This window comes from Monodon monoceros, unplaced genomic scaffold (assembly GCF_005190385.1).
Source record: "Monodon monoceros isolate NGI ecotype Baffin Bay Population unplaced genomic scaffold, NGI_Narwhal_1 Super_Scaffold_18, whole genome shotgun sequence".
Lineage (NCBI taxonomy): Eukaryota > Metazoa > Chordata > Mammalia > Artiodactyla > Monodontidae > Monodon > Monodon monoceros.
The window spans coordinates 74056426-74062496 of NW_021703774.1; the positions used below are offsets into that span (position 1 = coordinate 74056426).

General features: G+C 46.9%; 1 non-coding gene across 1 annotated transcript; it reads left to right on the forward strand.

Annotated features, from left to right (window-relative positions):
* The first annotated feature begins 5529 nt into the window (after positions 1-5529).
* On the forward strand, positions 5530-5603 carry TRNAN-GUU. Its single transcript has one exon. It is a non-coding gene; the product is annotated as a tRNA-Asn (tRNA).
* Positions 5604-6071: the final 468 nt, after the last annotated feature.

Below are 6071 nucleotides of genomic sequence, written 5' to 3' on the forward strand. Positions count from 1 at the left end.
TAGCTTGCTGGTCATTAAGTGGAGCTGGGTCTTAGCATTAAGATGGAGATCTCTGGGAGAGCTTTCACCGTTTGATATTATGTGGGGAGGTCTCTGGTGGACCAATATCCTGAACTCAGCTCTCCTACCTCAGAGGTTTGGGCCTGACACCCGGCCGGAGCACCAAGACCCTGTCAGCCACATGGCTCAGAAGAAAAGGGGGAAAAAAAGAAAGGAAAAAAGAAGATAAATAAAATAAAATATATAAAGTTATTAAAATAAAAACAAAAATTATTATTAAAAATAAAAAATTAGAAAGTAATAAACAAAAGAAAAAAAAAGAAGGAAAGAAAGAAGAGAGCAACCAAACCAAAAACCAAATCCAATCCACCAATGATAACAAGCGCTAAAAACTATACTGAAAAAAAAAAAAAAAAAGGACAGAACCCTAAGACAAATGGTAAAAGCAAAGCTTAAGTCTTAGCTTCATTGGACACTGCACACAAAGCCTTGGGCTCCGTAAAACTCTGATTGGCTCATGTATAAAATTCAACCTCGAATTTTATCTTAGTTTCATTTGGAAGGGTCACTCCTGTCATGATCAAGGGTGGTATGAATGGCTCTCCTTTGGGGAGTGATCTGAATCTTCAGAATCTCCCTGCAACTCCAAATGGGATCTGGGCTCCAGACTTTAAATAAACAGTTTACAATGTACTCCAATCCAGTCATCGTCTTCACTGGATTCTCTGACATCCGACCTCCAATTTTTACCCTAAAAGGAAATTATTAAAGTGTGTTCACAGAACAAAATACACATATCATTAATGGGCAGCTATTTGAATATTGAAATGTGCAATCATCACCAGGATCACGACATAGAAATTTTTTGTCATTCAAGCATGGCCCTCTGATACACCTTCCAGGCAATGCCCACCCATCCCCTGATACTTTAAACAATTCTGATGTCTTCGTCTCAAATTAGGCTTGCCCTTTCTTCAAGTTCATGTGTCTGAATATACAAGTTTCTATCTAGCTATTATCAAGCAACATTATTATGTTTTTGATATATATATATATATATATATATTTGTGTTTCTCACACCTTAATTTTGGTGTTAATGATAAGCATTACACTAATGTAAAACTATTTCACATATGATGAACATTGGGGTGGTTTCAAACTACAGCATTGGGAAAGGCTCATATGAATGCCTTTCTACTATAACTTGTGAATATGAGAATAAATATCCATTAAAGGTAAAGGAGCCATGGACCAAAAAATCAGCCAGGAAAGCAAAACCAGTGCCTTCTATCCTAGAGATGCTAGACTGGGGGAGTGGAGGGGCACAGTGAGGCAAGTCAGAGAAAAGTAGAATTTTTACTGCCATTGAAGGGCATATCCTCTTCAATCATTTCTCCACTCTCCAAGGTCCACTGAGGGAAGAACCGACAGTGGGAGCTTCACTCCAAAGTGGTTCAGTGCACAGATTCTGGGCTCTACTGGAGCATTTTCTGGGCATCTCTTCTGGGTAAGAGTGGACGCCGCAGGATTTCCTGCTGTTCCCTAAGGAGCAGTGGGAGAGATGCCTACCTGGCCAGGTTCCTGGGCTATGCCACCCAATCCCTCAATGAGGAGCTTCGATTCCGGGCCCTTGTGTCTGCCAAGAGAACAAACAAAGAAGGTGTTGCCTCCTACCACCACAAGTGCTCTCTCTTCCTCTTGTTAGAAAACGTTGATCCAACTCCTTTCCCTATCACTAGAGGTATGTTGGGACATTTCTGCTTGTTGGGAGGGGTGACTTACACTCCCGAAGAACACAGCTGGTGTAGAGAAAGAGGTGGGAGAAGGGGAAGCCTTATGAGAGGCCATGGAGTTGGCTAGGCCTGGAAGGGAAAGCGCCGTTGGTCCCGGGAGCCTCCTTGCGAAGGCAGGCCTCTGGCCTCCATGTTCCCGGAAGCGGTACCTCCTTCTGACCTGCCCCAAAGGGACTGTGGAGCGCGAGGCCTCCGGGCAACGTCTCCCATGTTTTTTCACCACCCTTGTGGTGTGGCTTCTCTCTTGCTCGTGCCTGCCAGCCAGCGGGCCTCCCCAGCAAAGTGCCGCACAGGGACCCCACACGCACACACAGGCACCCCACACGCACACACAGGCAGGACAGTCAGGAGGCTTGGCGCAAGAAGCAGGACCCATCCATACACTTTGGTCACGAAATAGGAGGGCCAGGAAGATGCGGCTGCTCACCGGAATTCCGAGGCAGTTGAACACAGTGTGGCGCGCCTCTTGCCCTGGGTCGGCGTAGCACAGTGAGGCATCACGGAAGAGACGTCGTCTGCCATGAACCAAGGGATATCAGGAGAGAGCGGCAACTCAAACCCCCGATCCCACCAGCACCAATTCCCTCCCACAGGTGGGGAAATCGCAGCCATCAGCTTTTCAGGAGTGCAGTGGATAAGCCTTACACCCTGGGGAAACACCTTCAAGATCATGACAACTCTTTTGTCAGGTAACTAGGGGCACACACCCTGCAGGCACCAGTGCAGGCTCCCACCCCTCCAGTGTTCGCTCAGGATCACCACCCTCCCCTCCACCCGCCCTTTGCCATTCTTCTAAACTGCTCTCCCCAAAGGAATTCAAGCGAAGACCCTCCAAACCTCTCCCATCCACCCCCACACCCTCTCATAAACCCACCCACAGCCCGGCCCATCAGACTAACCACCTTTCAGCGGTGGCTCCAGAAGGAGGGACCCACAGCCTCAGCTCTGTCTCATCTACATACTCTACCCGCTGCCTCTGCACACTTGGTCCACATCCTCTCCCCCTCCCTCTCCCTGGCTATCCTCTTGTCCTACAGTGGAAGCAACATTTGTCCCAATAGGTCTTCAGCGTGAGTGTCCAAGGGAAAAAGGAAAACATGCTCATTGTCTGGTAGAGACCACAGGGATTTTTTTTTTTTTTTTTTGCGGTACGCGGGGCTTTCACTGTTGTGGCCGCTCCCGTTTCGGAGCACAGGCTCCGGACGCGCAGGCTCAGCGGCCACGGCTCACGGGCCCAAGGCGCTCCGCGGCATGTGGATCCTCTTCGACCGGGGCACGAACCCATATCCCCTGCATCGGCAGGCGGACTCTCAACCACCGCGCCACCAGGGAAGCGCAGACCACAGGGATTTGAATCAAGAGCAGTTGGAGAAGTTGCCTGGATCACCATCCTTTTGGTATTCATTTTTACACCTACCTTCTGATTATGGCACCGATAACAGTTTTCCGTTTGTGGTAGTGAGATGAACTGAAAAGTCAAATTACTCAGGGAAATGAATGTGACTCGAATGAAAGAGAATATGTAAACAATATATTCCATCCTCGCTCAACTGATGAGTGTGTGGAGATGGCAAAGGCCTGGGAGGACGGGCACTCTCCGCTGATGCTGTGCCAGTCATTGGATCTGCACGTGTCGCCACTGGGAACACACTGAGCCTGGGTCTCTGTCTCCGAGAGCTGCCTCGGAAGGATCCACCTGCACCACAGCGACCGACCACCTGACCCTGTTTCCTTTTCCTGGAAAGGCTAAGCCAGGGTCGTCCTGGATCACAAAGGAAGATATCTTAACGGCCAGAAGTTATAAGAAAATATTCCTGACATTTTTATTTATTAGGGAAATGCACATTAGTACTATAAGGACATATCATTACACACCCTCCAGCATGGCTATATCTAAAAGAATTAGTACACCAAATGCTGACAAGAATGCACAGAAACTGCAACTGTAGTTGCTGGTTTGAAAACATTCTAGGGCATTGTTTGTCAGTTTCTAATAAAGTTAATCTTGTACCTACTCCACGACCCAGCAGTTGCAGTACTTCCATGAATGCATAAGTATACAAAAAGATTGGTATAGAATATTTATCAATGCACCAAGAATATTCATTGAAAACAATAACACCAGAATTACTCCAATAATACCAAAATTAAGAAGTGATATACACAATAATATGGTTATGTTTAATGAACATAATGTTGTATTTAAAAAGCCAGATACAAAAAAATGCTTTCATTCATTTGAATTTCAATAGCAGGCAAGAGTAATTTCGGCAATAGACCTCACAATAGTAATTAACTAAATGAGATAGGGTAACAATTGCCTGGAAAGGGACAGAGTATACTTCTGGGATCATGGCAATTTTCTATAACTTGATCTGGGTGATGATTACGTTTGCTAAAATTCCACAACTTGTTAGTTTTTTATACAAATTAGTGTATATATGTCAATCCCAATATTCAAGTTCATCCATTTCCCCCCCCCCAGGTTTTTCTCCCTTGGTGTCCATACATTTGTCCTCTACATCTGTGTCTCTATTTCTGCCTTGCATGAAGATATGTGCTTTTAACTCTACGTGAACTATAGTTCAAAATTAGTGACTGGTGAACGAAGGCAAGCTGGTGTAGACAATGAACAACTAGTTCGCATTTTACTATAAACTCATTAAAAACTCATTCTCCTTTAGTGTAACAACCCTCACTTGTGTTTGAATTATCTTTAACAGTAAAACGGCTATGACCACACTATTTTATTAGTGGAAGATACAGACAAGGATCCTTGAGAGGCGGTATTTCAACTTTGGGGATATGTCCTGCTCAACAGTGAGACAAGGAACCGTCCTAGGTTTCGCTTTGACCGGCGCCCGCGGGTTTGTGCACTGTGGGATTTACTGCTCTTCTCACCGCATCGCGCTCGGCGGCCAGCAGTAAACTGCTCTCTGAACGCTGCTAAAGGGCGCAGCTGGTGCTGGCATTAAAAGCAAACCAAAAGACAGGTCATAGACACGAACTTGCTGTAACTTTGATTTGAACCGAGGTTGATGCAGCCACAACACAGCACTAATCACTGTACAGTCACGATGCACCAGAGGCCAACAGGTAATTTCTTTGACATAAATATTTTCACATTATTTTTGCTGTTTAATTCTTAGACACACATGCTCGTGCTTTTCTCTCTTTCACGCCCTTCTCCGGTTCTCCCTCCCTATTCAGTTACTTAATAAAAACAATTTTAATCTCTCAAGATCCGGCCTGTGCCTCACAGGCTTCCTGGGAGGTCTGTCTCATCCATGCGTCTGCTTTCTTTCGCTCCTTTTCACATTTGCTCTTTGGACCTGATCTCCTTCCCGCTGCAGCCAAGCCGACCACATCTACTAAACCGCTGCCCAGCTGGGGAGATGGTCGAGTGAAGGAGGAGCAAACGGGGAGCTGTCAAGGAACCCATCGGGCACGCAGCTTCCCTCCGGCCCCCCTCAGCTCAGGCCCGGGGGCGCCTCCGGGGCGCCGATATCTGCGGCGGGTGTGGAGCAAGGCGCGGCGGGGACGCTCGGCTGTCCTTGGGCCTTCGGGATAGCCCGACGCACGGCTCCCCCACCGGAAGGAGCACGCTGCGTCGGCTCCTCCTCTCCCGTTGTCCGAGCCTTTGGAGCCGTCGCCGCTGTCCTGCGAAAGGCGGGTGGCTCCGCCTACCTTGGGACTGCTTACGTTCTACATAGATGAAAGAGGATGCTTCCCCGCGTCTCTGTGGCGCAACCGGTTAGCGCGTTCGGCTGTTAACCGAAAGGTTGGTGGTTCGAGCCCACCCAGGGACGACTTCGTGGCCTTTTCAATATGTAATTTAAGGGTTTGCAGTTATTTCTGCCTCATACATCATTTCTACGTAAACTCAGAGGAAGGCCTCCTTTACTTTTCTTGTCACCCGTGTCTTGTCCACAGCAAGAGAACCTAAGCCAAGATCACTGCTGCTCTTCTGATCCTCACAGAAGACCCCCGAAGGACACAGGTCACCTGGAATCCAGGATTCCTGGAAAGAGGGTAGAGTCGTCAGCTCATCGTTACCCTCTGGGTTCCTTTTAACAGTGAAGTTTTATCCATTGTTTGTACTAGTATTTATTGAACCCTTTACATATACCTTTGAAATTAATTTGTTTCTATGCTTTTATTATTACAAACAATACTGCACTCATCATTCTTGTACACATGTGTATGGGTGGAGTGCCAGAAGGGCAACTGTTCTATAAGAGAGTTTACATGGTTTTACATATGGTTCCATTCTTTCA